The sequence below is a fragment of the Larus michahellis genome, chromosome 1 (assembly GCF_964199755.1).
Source record: "Larus michahellis chromosome 1, bLarMic1.1, whole genome shotgun sequence".
In the NCBI taxonomy this organism is placed as follows: domain Eukaryota; kingdom Metazoa; phylum Chordata; class Aves; order Charadriiformes; family Laridae; genus Larus; species Larus michahellis.
The window spans coordinates 88,492,061-88,509,478 of record NC_133896.1 but is presented as its reverse complement, the minus strand read 5'-3'; the positions used below and the strand labels follow the sequence as shown (position 1 = coordinate 88,509,478).

At 42.0% G+C, this 17,418-nt stretch overlaps 1 long non-coding RNA gene across 1 annotated transcript; it reads right to left on the bottom strand.

Moving 5' to 3' along the window:
- Positions 1-3,856: 3,856 nt before the first annotated feature.
- Positions 3,857-16,605, bottom strand: LOC141737814 (uncharacterized). The gene is made up of 3 exons (XR_012585244.1): positions 16,508-16,605; positions 8,053-8,167; positions 3,857-4,741 (listed from the first exon to the last, which is right to left on the bottom strand). It is a non-coding gene; the product is annotated as an uncharacterized LOC141737814 (long non-coding RNA).
- Between the last annotated feature and the right edge of the window lie 813 nt (positions 16,606-17,418).

The following is a 17,418-nucleotide window of genomic DNA, read 5'->3' as shown; positions in this document are numbered from 1 at the left end:
AAAGTTGAGAAATGGAGCCTCATAACTCCCACGTACATTGGAACGGGATTTTAATAACAGGATTGTACTTGTGGTTTAATCCATAATACATGCACTATGAAGACATTTTAGAAGCTGTGCAATTAGTCTCAGCTACTGAAGTAATGAATTGTTTAAAATTTTGTCTTCGCCCCTGGAAGGGTACACAGTGGAAAAAAATTCTGCTGGGTTTGTCTACTTTGCTGCATTTCCCCCGCTGATATTGACTGTTTGCCTCTACCCACCTTAAAATATTCACCACACACATTCACTTCACCAACCCTCTTGATGATCTTCGTGCTACCCTGCAATATAACCTTCCTATAATTATGATTGTCTGACCAGGATCACGCAGAAGTGGCCATGTGCACACGTTGGGCTGGGGCAGGGCAGAAGAGAAACAAAACCGGGTGCTCGGTCCTACAAAACCGCAACAACCGTCGTACTCCCCTGATGCTTTGCCTGCGCACGGACTACAAAACTGATGCTTATTCACCAGTTCTCTGAGAAAAATTAGGCCTGATTAATTCTGTAACAGCCATGGAGATCAAAAACGTACCGAGGCTGCGTGACAGTCCCCATCTCGATCAATGCTCTAGGGGTTGGTCAGGGGGTCCCCAGAGCTTGCCACAGATTTCCAGCCTCTGCACGAATTTAAATCTCTGACAGATTGATTGCAGAGGGGGCCTCGTAACACACATATATCAGCAGGATGGATGTAGGCTTTGGAAGTTAAAGATAGGAGCACTTTGCTCAGAGGAACACGTGCAGTTGCACAGGACTTCAGTGTGTCACTTGAATAGGTGGAGGCAGAACAATGCCGGGAATATTTTAGTTACTCTCTGCAGGGCGGGAAAACTACTGTGCAAATATAAAAGGAGTACACACGGCCTGCGTTGGGTGCACTTACATCGCGTTTTTCTGAAACCTTGCATTTCTGTTACACCATTTTGCCCAGATGGTTGTTTTCCTAATAAATATATACCTCCTGCAGGGATTCTGTAATACTTTTTGAAAAGTTCACAGTGCCAGCTCTGATAGCAGCAGATGACAAGGTCTCAAAAGTATCGTCTTAAACATTAAAGTGGGCATTAAACTAAGGCCTCACAATGCAAATACTCATGATTTTTGTTCATTGACTGAACTAGAGAATTAGGTTAATATGAAATACTTTTGGTTGATTGATTGTTTTTTCCAGGGGAAGTGGAAAAACTGCATATGGTGATTAAGTGAAAGCTGCTGCCCAGACTCCATGGTTTTCAACTTTAAAAATTGTATGTAATGTCAAAACATTTAGAATACGTCAAAACAAAAACATTTGGGTTTTTAAAAATGAGATTTTTTTTTTTGAGGATGAAGCAATTTAATAAATTCAGCACTAATCCACAGAGCATTTTGGTGAAACAGTGTTTACATCTCCTAACACGTGCAATGTGCCAGCAGGGGCTGGTACTCTGCTGTCATGTGTACGTCCTGGCCACAGCTGGGGTCACTGCACTCTTGATGCTCGGTGCAGGCTTCTACACTTCAGGCACTTCATTTCTGGCAGTGTTTTTTCAGACCAGCCACAACCTTTGGTGTCCTCTGCTGTTCACCAAATTTGTCACTAGCGACCTGACTCTTTTCTGCTCAGGTGGGTCATCTCACTTCACTTGTCCTATTCAGTAGAGACCAGCCCTCTCCATCCTCCATCGCTGCTCTCGAGGTACAGCTACAGCCCTGTCAGCATGTAATCTGCAGCGCATACAAAACTTCCTTGACAGCTAAAAACCCCAACGTTTGGGCAAAGACACCTGCAAGGCTGTGGAGGGATTGGTATAGAAGAGTACACAGTGACCACTAGATGGCTTTCTCTGGCAAACGTAGCCTTCTACCGTAGGATGACTTTTTTCCCCCTTATTGTTTCCATCTTAACATGGAAAAGCAGAAAAGTGGGTTTAACCACTCTAAGAAAACACCACCCTGAAGTTTCAGACCACGCTTCTTTGCTGTCTTCCTTCAGGGATCTGCATGCAAGTGGAATGGGAATGCTTCCCAAGTGTTTTCTTCAGAAAATCTTCCAGTCAGCCCAGAAACATTTTTACACTCTCCTGACAGCTGATATAGTGACAACCTGGATGTTAAGAAGGGGCATATTGCATCGGCATTCAATAAATAACTCCTGAATAAATATAGAGCTCCTAAATAACTCACCCAGCTCTACCTCCCCTTCACATGATCAGCCTGTAAAATTAGACTAGACAAATTGCAGACATGTGATTATTATTACCAGACCTTCGTGAAAGAATAAGAAGGATTTTAGTCCATTAAAAAAAAAAAAAAAAGAATCAGGTAACTGTGTTGTGAAAAACACTATGGGAACGGCAAAGACAACAATCTGGTCTTCCCAGAGCAGCTTTATCTGTCACTCTATTCTCAAGAGGTGGCAACCACACTTCCTACTGCAGCTGGCTCTGCTGCTGCCTCACTGCCCTTCCCAGCAATCAAAACGTTTGCCTCTGTCATGATCACCTTTTGCCTTGATTAATACCATTTCATTTACTCTGATGTCTGTTCTGATTTGCTTTTGGCTCAGACAAACTGCAGTTGTCAGAGTTACGATCCTCTCAGGTCCATGAGAAAAAGGGAAGAAAAAACAAATGTGTCCTCTGTACCAGCATCTCACTGGTGTTAGTGTTGGCAATGATATATAGATATATTCAAAAATAGATAAATAATATACAATTTAAGAAAAATTACTGTGATAGGACAATGCTGCAAACAGATTACTTTGGAGAGAAAAGGGAAAGGATTGCACTATTGTTAATACCATGCCTACTCTACATGGTATTTATTTGATCTTTCTTGTCCTTAAAGCCTCATATTGTAGTTTTTAAAGACTAAAAGGAACAATTTATTTTTGCAAGTAGGCAGGAAAAAACCCAAAATTCTGGAATCTGAAGTACTTTTCTTTGTGTAACATTTTAGCGCAAGCTTCTAAATTCCACAGAGTTTATTTAATACTTTACATCAGCTGAAGCGACTGATTGTGGTGACCCAGGTAACTCAGCCAAGCCAAACTTCCTCCTGAACTCAGGCACAGCCAGGGGACCTGTGTGATCTCTGCTGTCTATAGGCAGACACCTTTAGCTACACATATGGGCTATTAAAATATATACTGTAATAGCAGGCAAGTGACCCAAATTGGAGATGGACATGACAGAAAATAAGAAACCTGCATACACTCTGTTTGTTTGCATCGGTCTTATCCCAAGGGATGATGAGGTTTTACAAGGCTGGTTCCTGCTGCTCCTACTCCTGTGTTCCATAACCTGATGCTCCACCCTCTCACCGAATTTCAGCTGTTTCAGCAGAGATATGCCAGTTTCTGCCTGCTAAGATTTGGCCCAGTAAGATTATTGCCCAAGAAGACAGAGTAAGTGTGGAGGATGACGCTGTGCTGGTATAAAATAAATGAGCGATAACAACTTGGGTAACTTCCAGGCAATAAATCTCCCCCACCAGACAGCATTCATCCAAGCATTCTCAGTGCACTAAAAACCAGATTATCCGAAGGCACCAGCAGATATCAGAGCCTCTCAAGCCTTAACCTTGTAAGCACATCCCATGAGATATTGGCTGAACTCGTGTGTTGGGGTGGAATACTTTACAGGCCCTCTTATGAAGCTATGAGAAGTCACTGCAGAGGCACGATGGGAAGTATTATGCGGAAGAGACAAAATAATGAATAAGAACAGACAAATGTATCTTAGTAAGACTGTGGCTCCGTATACTTTTCTGCCAGTGACACTGGTTTAAGTTGCCCCAGTACTTGTTTCTGCCCTTGTGCCTTTTCTTGAGCGGTGGGGGTAGATACATCCACGCTCTGAAACCAACCAAGGAGCCACTCCTACTAAAGAAGGACTCAGGTTTTTGGCAGATTATTTTCAACTTGGATCAGTTCCCTGATCCAGGGTGCTTTGCAACACAGACTCTTTTTGCTGGCAAAACTGAAGCAGAATGTATGGGCAGAAAGAAGCAGCTCGTATGCAGGGGGAAGGCAGTGTTTGGTAAAGTGCTCTTGAGATTTCTTTGAGCAAGTGCGTTAATTGGTGAGAGAGACATGGGGTAGAAAAGAGACTAGGATCTTACAAACAGCTTTTTCAAAGCTGCTCAAAAGAGCATTTATCAGATGCACATTCACTGTCTGTAGGTAAAGACACAACAGGATTTGAATGACAGAAATAATAAAAAGATACACAGCAAACAAACAAGACTAAAAAGGTTATCCCAGCATTTGCTAGGAGATGATCAGCATGCTTCCTCTGTGGAAAACCAGTTATCATCTCTATTTCATACGATGTATTCCTTTACTGCCAAAGGATTAAAGCAGGGAAATCTTTGGTCTCTAACAGCATATTTAACATTGACTGCTGACTATCCCGATTCTTAAGAAGGCTGTCTCTGGCTTGTACTTCCCAGTGTTCCTCGGTGCCTCTTGTTCTCGCAGCCGCCACACTGAGCAGACTGAAGTAGGTACCCAAGCTTCATCCAGCCGTTCGAATTGCTGGCATCTGCTCTGTAATATGCAGCTTTTTCAATATGATAATAAGCAATTAGCCAGGCATTTATGAACATGGAGAATGGAAGATTTGTACATAGTGCAAGATTTTCTGCTGAACGCACCAGTAGATACTATAGGGATAATAACAGGCCAGGTACCCGACTCTCCAAATGTTTCAAACTGCAGCAAAAAAAGAGAGGTCATCGAGTTAAGTAAATTATCAGCCACTATTTGATTGCCCAGTAGTTAACAGGAAGCACAGGGATGTTTATTCATCTCTCTGGATTTATATAAATGTCAATCTTAGGTTAACTTCCTTTCATGTCTCAGATGGAAAGCTTAAGCATAAAAGCTCCATTATATACTGTAATAACAACAGAAAACAAACATTTAAAAAAGCAAGCCAAAGACATTATTCTGTTAGATATGCCCATCCAAACAAAGTGTTCTTTAATCAGAGATGAACAGTGCCAGCCAAGCCCATTTCATGATGTTTTCCAGACTGGGGGGAAAAAAAAAACAAAACCAAAACCCACACACAACCAGCTTTTCTCCCTTGATTTTGAGGTTTTACAGAGAAGGAAATGGAGGCCCGGAGGTGCTAAGAGCTCAAGGGTCTCCAGGCTGGCTAACCAGTGTTTTCTTTTAGCAAGTGTACTTGTGCACTGCATCCCCACAGAACCCTGATGGGCCCATGAAGATGAACTCCTTCAGGGAACAGCAGAGATGACCAGCTCTTCTCCCAGGGACTTCAGAACGCACATGTAGGGGGCAGAAACACTAGCACAGGTCCCAAGAGCAGAGAAGCTTTTTCATACAGTCCTGCCCCCAGGGGGATTAGATCTACCGAGAGCACCACAAGGAGCAGAACAACCCCTAACACAGCAGCACTGCGCTGAAGCTACCAAGTGCTTTTTAAGATGCAAACTCACTTGTCTGCCACCAACTAAGGACTCTCTGTACTACTGTAGTTTGCTCACTACAGACATGCCTACAATCCCTCAAGGAAAAAAAAACAACCACCATGTGGTTTTGCCCGCAAAATAGCATTCACAAGTCTATCTTCTCCACTGTTCTACCCTACTTCCAAGATGTGGAAGCCAAAGCTAGATGCAGAATTCAAATACTGCTCCACAGCATGGAGAGTTAGTATCACCATCCTGCTCCTACTCACTGCTCTCATCTGTTTTCCCTCTCTACAACATCACACTGGATGCTGGAGTTCATACTTTTCCATATCTCCTATCAAGCCTTTGCAGAGTTTGTCCCATGGTGGAACAGGGGTTATTCCCATCCCTTGGTCTTATACATTCAACCTAGCATTCGCCCTTGGATAAAGACACAGGTCATTAAAGTAAGCCCTTGCTTCCCAGAGGAACCCAACTGCCCAGTCTTTTTTGCTACATGCAAGTTTTGCCAGGAGGGATTTTACACTTCCTTCTGGTCATTAGTGAAAAGGAGCAGTGACATTGGACTGACTGTACAAAACAAATCATATTATATCAGGTTACTTCTACTACCCAAATTTGTAGTCAAATCAAGGACTGCATGAGATTTGTTTGATGAGCTGGGTTTGGCAAAAAGCTTGGTTTACTAGTAATGACTATATTTGTATCCACAGAACTGTATTCTGCATAAGCTGAAAGTCCAATTTCAATGATTTTTTCCTGGAATTCGCCTTATTTTAACCAACCTATAATCTTACGCAGCAGGTGTAGATGTCAAATTGTTGATAGTGGTGGGGCTGCAGGAGCAGCAGCTGAGACTACCAGCGAAGCTGGTGGCACCTCTGGGAAAACATATGTAAGAAAGGGCAGAAAACACAACAGGGAAAGAGGAGCAAAAAATAAGAAGCAAGAAACAGAGGGAACGTGGAGGTCAGAGGAGGAGATGCTCTGTGTCCAAGCAGGTATTCCCAAAGGGACTGTAGACTACAGAGAACCCACATGAAGCAGAGGAAAAGCATGAAGAGGAAGGAACATCAGAGAAACCACTGTGTACTCATGCAAACCCTTCCATATCCCTTGTGCTACTCCTCTCCTCACCAAAGGGGCTGAATGTGACCTACAGTGATAACAAGGGCAGAGAACAGTCTCAAGTGAAACTGAGTCTGGGAAAGGGGGAGGACAGGTGTTTTCACCAAGAATTTTAGTGTTTGTTGTGGTGTTTTGCTTTAGTTTTTGTTCCCCGATACCCAAATCAGTAATTAAATATATATTATTTGGCAATAAATTAAGTTAGAGTCTTGTTTACCTGCAGTGGTAACTGGGAAGCAATATCCCTGTTCTTTACCTCAACCCACAAGCTTTCTTGTTCTTTTTCTTCCTATTTTCTTGCTCTTCTGCTGCTTTAGCAGGGTGGAGGAAGCAAGTGGGTGGGATTTTGGTTGTTGGCCAGAGCCAGCCTGCCACACCTCACTTTTTTTCCTCCCTTTTTTTATTAGCACACTGTGCTTACTTTTTCACTGTCCTGGAGCTTCTCTGGGGCTCAAGATGTATTGAAAACTCATCAGCTGAGATGTTCCTTCAGAAATCCCAGGCAAAAGGTATTTCCACTGGAATTTATATTTCCCTCAGAACAGAATAATGACAGTGTGGGAACTGCTGGTGCAGTTTTACTTCCCACCTGTTTATGGCAGTGCTCCTTACCCCAGCAGAAAAGTCAACATTATCTCCTATACCTGAAACCACATAGAGACTCTTAAAATCACTGAGGTTGATAGAAAGACCCTTTATGTTCACTTCAGGTGGATTTAGGAACTGGCACATAGCTCCAGGCCTGCTTGTTCCCGGGGTTTCTCACTGCCACTGACCATAGCACATACCAGTGAAAGCGGTATGGGGTTAATTTTTGTAATACTAAATAATATATGTACATATAGACATATGCATACACACACTGAACACAAGAATTAGCAAGTTTTTTCTGATTGAACATGCACCATTCTTGTTCATAGTGAAAAAATTATTGTAAGGGCTTATGAAATCCTCCATTACCATAATTGTAGCCAGGAAAAAAAATATATTAATGCACCAAATTTCAAATTAACAGAAGGAAAACATGTGCTTAAGTGTATCTAGTATCTCACATCCAGGTGTTAAATAACACCAGTGCAAGGCCATACTGTAAGGTTTGAATGCGACGCCAGTAAACGCAAAACCTCCAGTCACAGAACTTCAATTAAGGGAACGATCATTATTGATTTATAAAGCGATGTTAGTGTACAACAAAAAACAGAACAACCACCAAGAGGAAGTGCTGAGACAGCAGCTCTGCCGGCTGTCAGCGGAGCATGTCAGCAAAGAGGAAAGCACCCTCAAGTCCTAGACAGTGGTACCTACAAGAATATTACTGTATAATTGAAGAGTAGCAAATGCAGTAAAAATATAAATAACCATCCTGACAGAGCAGAAGTGGTGGAGCTGCTGGGCACGAGGTTGATGTTTTAAGTTTACTGATGAAAACGTGAGGTCTGGTGTGTGATCACCTACCGAACAGTCCAGTAAGTGGAAGAAGTGGTGGCGGTGGGGGGGGCAGTTACTGGTCACGGTCAGGCTGGAACCAGAACTGCTGACTGGGGCAGAGGCTCCTCCAGTTGCTGAATTACTATTAAAAGCAACGAGAATATTTTGTAACTGTGATTAAGTGCAAACGCTTTGTATCTTATTTTGGGAACAAAGCTGTTTTCATTTCTCCCAACTGAACTTGTTATTTTGGGTAAGTCTGTATTTATAATGAAGATGGCAACGTGAACAAAACCTTTCCTTTTAAAAGAAAGCTTTAAAAGGAGAGCTTTGTACTGTTGCTTTATTTAAGTGATTTTGACATTGCTATGGAACATGATGAAGCTGATCTTTCGAAGGTACTTGGAGAAATATGTTCTTAGATGACCAGCCTCTTTCCTGTCTTTAGGTCATATCACAGCATTGATTTTAAACTAGAAATCAATTGAGAACTTAAAAAAAAAAATCAATGCTACAACATGGTTTGTCAGCTGCTATCTTTTCCAATGCTTTCTCAGATAATCAGTGCACTGGTTAGAGTCTATAAACTCACCTTCTTTCCAGGTATTTCATGTTATTAACAGATAAATTAACAACAAGATAACAAATTAAACTCAAAATCCCACTCAGTTTCCTCCCGAGCAGCTCCAGGAGGGCTCCTCAGTTCACTCAATTTGTGCTTACACCTTCTCTACCACGGTATTTCCTCACTTACCTCCCTGCAATGTGGGACCGAAGCTGGATCAGTCACCAGTATCCCTGAGCCCCTCCCAGCCAGAGAGACGCTTGTTAATGGGGTGCCACATCCAAGGCCATGGCCACTAATGCACTAAATGGCCGTGACAGGCTTGGAGGGCAAAACGTGGCTTCTTGGTTGAAGAAAAAGAAAGTTGGCCTTAGAATTTTATTCCCACGGTGAATCACATTTTCAAACATGTCCTAAAAGTGCGGCCTTAAAGGCAAAGCATGCTGTGGCTTTCATCACCCATAAAAGTTTACTGCAGTACAAAGTTTTATTTGGGAGACAACCTGAGCACTTTGGTGGACCCCAGCTGCTGGAATCATGCTATTATGAAAGATTCACAACTTCCATTTCCTGGCTTAAATTCACATCTTCCTGTACCATTGTTATTGGTAAGCTTGGAAACATAAGCTCCAAAAGCTTAAAACTTGTGAGACAAATAAAAAGGCTTTTTTTTTAAAAAAGCACACAATCTAAACTAATCATTTCACTTCAAGTATTCTTACGATTTTGTTTGTTGTTGTGTTGTAATATACAAGTTTGTGAACAAAAATAAGCAGGATTCCCACTTTATCTCAGTTCGAGCTGCGTACAGCAAAAATAATTATTTGCTGCTTATCTAGAATTTTGAGATAATTGGGGCTGTAGCAGCTCTTCTCATTTCCATTGTCATAGGGCAACTCTCATTTTTTCTAAGGGTGCCGTTACACTACTCAATTGAAAGAGAGCTTACAACCACTGTAAAGGCAAGTTATTCTCATTTTAATGCCCCACAACAAACAGACATTAACAACATACCCCTTGTCAAAGGGGTTTGGGAATGAAGGTTAGAAGTCCCATATCTACCAATAGTTCAGGCTACAAGTTTACTTCCAAATAAAGTTCAAAGTAATATTTTTAATGTTAAGACTCCTGCATATGTTGTGACCGGGATGTTGGCAAAAAAACCAGCCTGCTATCTCCTGCCACCCTGCCCGAACCTATGGGTGCAAAGGAGCTTGAGCTGAGATTTTCATACATTTGACATGGTAAGAAGGCATCATCCCAGAGGCCTTGATCTAAGAGTTTGTAGTATAATCATACTATTTAAATAGAGCCACTGTGAGAGTTGTTTCCTAAGCACATATGCATGGCGTATTTTAAGGTGCTTAAACAGCTATCAGGGTGCTTGGCTAACTTTACTGCGTGGTCACTCAGGACACAGTCATGATCTCCAACACAAGCTGACAGCATGAGCATGTACTTAAGGTCCAATTGGGCTTTTACATCCTCTTCTGAGGACCGTTCCTGCATTCTTTATCACTTCTGACAACTGAGCTAGCTGGTTTAAAGCTAGCATATGCATGGCTACCCATAGTATTGCTGCCCCTTTGACCTCTGCATAGCTCTACTCTGATCCTTTTAAATTATAAGAACTGCCAAAAAGTAATATTTTAAAAATATCATGTAGCAGATTTAGCTCCAGAGTTTCTCAGCAGTCACCTCCAACTCATGTAACGGCAACACATAGCACAACTCTGTGGATTAAGAGCGTGACTATCTTGACTCACTAAAGGGAGCTCCAAGAGAAATACAGAAATAGCTCATGAATGCAGCCCAGGTGTCTTGCATGCCAGTAGCAAGAAGCAAGTAGAGATGGCTTAATAAGTCACCTCCGTGGGCTCTGAGAAGCAATCATAATCAGCCTGTTTTGAATAACATCCTGAAATGACAGGAGTGTTATAGGATGAGGATTCACATACAAAAACGCTTTATCTAACTGGCTTTTTTTCCTCTGGCAAATGGAATGCTCCAGGGTGTGAAAAGGGGAGTCATTAAGGCCCACTGGATGTTTAAGAAGAGACACCTTTAGCTTTCTACTTTGAGCATCAATGTAACTGCACTGCCTCTCTTTCAATGGAGCGATTTCTGCTCAAGCTGTTAAATCCTTCTCTGATCTGCCAGCCAGGGAGGGGGTTCAGAGCTCCTTTGTCTCCGGCAGTTTAACTTAATTCCACTGATGTCTCACAGTTTATCAACTACCACCTCTGATCCAATCACCTGGATGAGCAATCAGAGCGGAGTCATCTAATTTATACCAAGAGTGGGAACAAAGCAAGAGGTAGATGCTTGCTGAGTCCTTACTACACAGAAGCTATTTTGCTAGCGCAAAGAAGAGCTCCACAATCATTCAGATGCAGGGTCACCCAGGATCAAGATTGGACTCTGACTTTGCATTCATATTTGTCTTTTTTTTTAAAAAAAATTAATGATACAATCTAACATTGTTACAAGAGCTGGCAACAGTTGCTGATGCACAAGTGCATGAGCTAAGAGTAGTAACCATGGTTATCATTCAACTTTCCGGATCCCAGCATTCAAAGAGAAACCTGGAACTTAAAGAACAAGTTCTCACATTGCCATAGGCTCAACTGCAAATAGCTCACAAGCCACCCCCAAATTTCACCCGATATAGGCTATTAGCAGGTTCCTCATCTAATAACCCAGGAAGGCCACACCTGTGGCTCACGAGGGGGCTCCAGCAGCCCACTCCCAAGAAGAACAATGCAGCAGTCCGGCAAGGTACATGGCTACAGTTCCTGATAGATCTCATTGCTGCTAAGGTACCCAGTATAACCAGGGTGTGATTTTTAAGAGAGGAGAGCTGCAAATATTTAACTCAGTAGAAAATAGCACCACAAAACAGCTACATGCAGAGCACCTTTCTTGTGACATCTGGTGAGCACAGGTTAGTCCCTGTCTATAAGACTTACACACTTAATAGTAGTGAGAAGGAAGGCACCTTCACCATGACCAGGGTTAAAATAATTAAAGTTGATTTTACTTTGCTAACTGGCCACGTTTCTAGCACGTCCTTGAAAATATATCTATTACAGCAGTCATGCAAACTAAACTGCCCAACCCTTTGTACAGGTGTACAAACAGCTACGAAGAACATTCTTGCCACTCAAGTCTTCAACTTCATTATTCCCAGGCTTCATGAAAAGATTTCTGCCTTAAATATTTAGATGTTTCCCTTCTGCCACTTTTTCAGCAGGCAGGTAAACATCTTGAACTCCTTCCTGGTCTCAAACCCTACCTGACCTCTTCTGTTTCACAAGGCTGAATTCAAGTAAGGATGTACAGTGAAATCAGGGAACACAGGAAATGGAAAGTGCTTATGCTCTGGTGTTAATGAGAAGTGATAGTTCTCCTCGCAGGACTTACTCAGAAAGCAGGGTCTCATAAGAACCGAGGAAAGGTGTTCTAATTCTTTAGCAGCCTTCATAAAAAAAATACTTTATTTTCCTGGGGAAAAAGTGTTTTTATTAAACTAATAAAAGCTAACAAAAAATTGCTTCCACATCTCAGCATCCAGAAATTTTCAGCCTGGTTTAGAGGAATTTTTTTTTGTCAGAAAAGCAAACATACAGCATACAAATGTAAAAAGGGAAATTTGGAATTAGATGTTAGAGTAGTCCTGCTACCAGCTCACAGGGACCAAGCAAGAGTTGGAAGGGGCCTGAAAAGAAGAGTCTGGGAGAGTCTGAAAAGCTTCTCAAATAGCATTGAGAGAGAGAGTCAGAGCAACATTCATATATTGGGACACTTCTCCATTTGGGAGCTCATTCTTGTCACTTGACTCATGAGACTTTCCAATCAATATTGTTTTGCATTTTCCTAGTAAGCTTTGCAAAATTTAGTGATTAAATTTAGCAAAAAAAATAAAAAAATTGTCCTACCCTCCTTCCCCTGCGCTTTCCAGGCCACCAAAAGACCACCCCATCCTGAGCCTTCAAACATGTGCTATGCAAAATAAATAAAAAAAAAATCAGTGACAAAACAGTTGAATTTGCTTCTATTTACTGTTACTTCAAATCTGTATCAGGAAGCTTGGGAAAATTCAAAGTATAATGAAGAGAGAAAAATATGCAATGGGAACATTGCATTTTTCTTGCACTAGTAGGTCCTTCTTCAGTTCTAGAAGAAGATTCCCTATCATTCAATCTAATCTAAAAAACAATTGGCCTTGGCAGCTGGAGCTGCAGATACAGAAATACATACACAATCACAACATGTGCCAATTCAGCCAATACCTCTCATACAACAGCTAGAAGGGCCACCTCTCCACGCACAGAAAAAGATCACCCAAGTTTTAGTCCATCAGCTATTTGCCACTCTGGGAGTGGGACTGCTTGGGGATCCCGCCCCAGGGTGAGAAGTGGGACTGGCTGATGGCATCCAGAAGAGTCCAGCAGAGGTGGCAGGCTGGGCACCCTAGGCAAGGCTAAAGTGGGGACCCCTCCTCACCTACATTGTGTCAGTTGTGACTTTCCATGCACTAGAAAACCTTTTTCCCCCTTCAGCCAACATTTGTTTAAGCCACCTGTTCTACTTTGATAGTTGAAAAGTAAACTCTTCAACACTATGATCTTCTTAGCAGGCCCCAATTTCAGATGACTGAGTCCTAATTGTCATCATTTGCACCATTCTTGTCGCAATATTCCTTGCCCTAAACTGGACCAAAATTGCTAGTTTCATTTGTCACAGGAACATATCACACTGTAACAGCTATTGGTTATTGCAAACCACGGTGCCCCCCACCAGCCGTAGACCATCTCCTGCTATCCCAGGCCCATATAGGCTAACAGATCACATTTTCCTCACCCTGCAGTGTGCTTGAGCAGCTCCCTGTGCCCGGCCACGATTCAACAAGGAAATGGAAGTTAACACATATTCTGGTAATCTTCCCTACTCCTGGTTTTCATTAAGTAATTGCTACCCTACTTCACAGGTCAAACACAGCATTTAAGCCTTTAACATCAAGGACAGGGCTCCCATTTGCTCCGTTAGGAAGAGGACTTCACCTTCTAGCTTTGACTTCAACAAACCATTTGATTTGCCAGTAGAAATGACTTTTACTGCCAGCTGTAGTACCTCAGCAGTAGCTGCTAACATGCCTCCCCCCCCCCGCCCCCCCCATTTCAATGCTGTGCACATTTGCCCTTGTATGTGTCAGTGCTGTGTTTTGGAAGAGCAAAACAAAACTTGAATTAAAGAGGTTGCTGCTGCTTCCCCTCCACCCCCCTTCCCTTTCTGATGTTCCAAGCGTTGCTTGGACTAATCACCATTGAGATCTGTTAGTTTATACAGCCGTATTTTAAGATTCATGCTTTTGGAGGTCATTTGACTCATTTATACATCCACAGGGATGGCCTGATTTGCTCAGCTCAGCTTCACAGCTTTCACTTACAGCAGGGCTGTGTAATTGGCTTTGATGAGCTCATGAAAAGAGACAAAGCAAAAAACGTACAACGTTACAGATAGATATATATATATAGAGAGAGAAGTTTCTGATGGAATGAATCAGAAAGAGCTGACTGCTGTCTGCAGTTCCTGCCCTGGCTCTATTATGATTTAATGTCCCAGAGATATTTTTATATTTTTTTTTTTAATTTTATGCCCCCCCCCCCTTTCCAGGCCACTGCCACCTTACAGCCACAAGAAGCTGTTTCAGTGAAAGAAATACGTGTACTGCTGCACCTTAGTATGTAGGGAACCGACAGCGTACCAGACAGCGCATTTTTTCCAAAGCACTCAAATCCTTCACTCTGAGAAACATCTTTATCACAAATATTTGTAAAGCATTGAAAAATGGAGGTTTCAAGCAGCCTTTAAAAAAAGCCAATGCAGTCAGTAACATGTGTGCTTGTGTGATAATCACATCACCATTAGCAGCCAAGGGGATTTGGTTAAACTGGCAAGGCTAAGAAAGTTGTTAGCGTAAAGAATTATTGTTTTCTACAAATTTTCAGTCAAAGAAAGAATAAGTGAGAAACAGAAGAGTGGAAAAAGGACATTTTCTTATTTTGAATGACTCAGCCACAACATGTTAAATTTTAAAGCAAAGCTAAGCTAGTGGTGTGCAGGAATCACGTTCATTTTATATCATAATTAAAAGTACACCTGCAGCTACAGGTTAAGTGTCACCTTTGGAAAAAAAAAATACTCATTTGTCTCTCTCAGATGGCTGTAGAGTTCTCATTGCTGTATCAACTGAGGGTACCGCAATTTTACCATGTTCATCCACTGCACACATCAGTGATGTGAGACAATGTTATTATCCCAGTTTTACAAACAGGGAACTGAGACACAAAGGCAAGATCCTGTTTGGTGTTGCCAGGGCTGAGAGGTTCAGCTGAATGAATGAGACACTACTTTTCCCAGTCAGTTGTTACCCTGGATGTTGGAAGACACAGGGAATGTGGCTAGAGCCCAGGTGAGCAGATAAGGCTGCATAAAGGGCACCCCTTTGCAAACCCAACCTGACGATCGCACCTGGTGGAGGAGCTTCTCGTGAGGTTCAGTGCACTGCTGCACAGACCAAATATTTTTTATTTGAGCTCATTCTGACTCATTTCAGGGATTCCTGTGGCCTGTAGCAGTTCCAAACACTATGGAGGGAGGTGATGCAAAAACAGCATCAAGCCCTTCACGTCCACCTCTGCAGGGTAGACTGAAATCTAATTCAGGCAAGGCTGGCTGAATCCAAACTAGCAAAGGTTGACAAAACAGCATGTCTCTGTCTGGGTGAGCTCTATTGAAAATAGAATTCCCACCTCAACAGACAGCACCACTCAAACCCAGCAGAAGTTTTGGTGGTGGTGTTTAACACCAAACAAGTTTAAGGTAATTTTTGTACATGAGTTTCGTGCTCTGCTACTTTGCATGTCCTAATTCTACGCAGAGCCAGGAAAAGAAATGGGAACAGAATTATTGTGCCCTAACTGAAACTAAAGGTACAAAGGATGATATTCTCAGACCTCTAGAGCAGCTTGTAGGCTGTAAACATGCAGGCAGCTAGCAGAACCATCAAGGTTTTTGGGTGTCTATTAATCCTGACAGTTTCACACACGCAATTAAAAGTCAAACAAAACCAGAAACACTTCACATTTGCATTTACAGGGAGCTACTAATTGTCTTGTGGATATGGTCAGTTTGTCAGCATACAGTAGGTAAATGGATTGCACAGCTTTATGGTTACCATTTTAAGATAGGTGTATCAAGTCAACTGTGTGCTTACAGCATCTGCTTTTCATCTATTAATCCTTTAAAAAACAGCTAATATAATATTAAGAGGAATCCTATGTTAGAGAATCTGGGACATTATCCTGGCAGCCTTTCCAGGTTGTCAACACCACTGTTTATAGGCAACAGCAATTGAGGGCTAATGCTTATTCTGGTCAGCACCTTCATTCTCCAGGTACCTCAATGGATAAAGAAGCAATGGTCTTTGGCACAAGTAAGAAAGAAGATTCAAACACGTACAAAGGAATAGAGAGAGTTTACAATCAGATTTGATGAACTCTCTGCATTGAAAGCCAATTCCCTACTCTGGCTCAACAGTACCATATTGATGCAACTTAGTAAGGAGTAAGATCCATCACACACTCCTAAACCACCCAGAGCAGTTCAACATGCAGGTTTTGTGTATGGATATCTACACAAAGGTATAATTCTTTTCAAAAGGCATTGTCACATTGGCATACTCGCTATTTAGGACAAATACAGTTAGAACAGCACTAAGGCAATTTCCAAAAACACACTTGTTATTCTTTTTCTTTCCTGTATGAGAATAACCAATAGTTATAAGGAAGACTCACACTAGCGCACCTATATCAACAACACAAAGTCTGCAGGAAACTTTGTGATAGGAATTACCTTGCTGTTGAGTTGCTTGAAGGCTAGGGACAGAGGTTTTCCCCTGGGTGCAGCTAACACAGTAGATCCCACACACCATAACCTCAGACAGAAATTAGTACACTCCCTCACTTGCTAACAGAGTAAGCTTTATAAGTGCTTCCTAATTTGCTTCAGGCAAACCTGAATCACCCAAAGCAGCTTAACCTGGTCTGAGTTATCAGCCTGATTTTGCCTGAAGCATTAGGGACAGCTGAATGCAATCAAGGTGGCTGTCCTCATCTGACGGGGATCCTACCAAAGACACATTGGCTGATGCCTCAGTACATTACCTAGGCCATAGAGAGTGGCACCGATCTTGCCTCGTGACCACGGAGAGCTTCTCATGAATTGAGTGCTACAAAAGTCGTTCTACGCATGTCAGCCCTTTGACAAACCCAGCCATGCTATGCACAGGATCACTGCATCCAGCACCTTTGCCTTCTGTCTAAAAGTTACTAATGGTGGAGTGAATCTTTGAAAAAAACCCACCGAAGTGCTATTTCTCTGTCATCTGAATGGCTTGTTTCAGAAAAAAAATGTCAAAAGAAACCTTTATCTTGGTGACAGAAAGTACATTCTTGTTGGTGTACTTAAATCCTAAAGGAAATTTGACAGAGATAATTTCTGTCAGTGGTTTATAATCTCATAACCAAGAAGTCCTAAGAAGCTTCTGAAGGCAAGGCATTAAATTACAAGAGATCTTCCACTTACCATCCTCCACACTGGGCCAATGCAAATCTCACAGCCTTTCTTCCTGCCCGTACCATTGAATGCACTGAGATCCTCTTTATTACCCAAGCTTTGACTGAAGTCAAAACCATTGAAGTGACAGTCTACAATGTATTGCTGCATAAATGTTTGTTAACTTTTTGGCTGTTTTGCTGTATTGT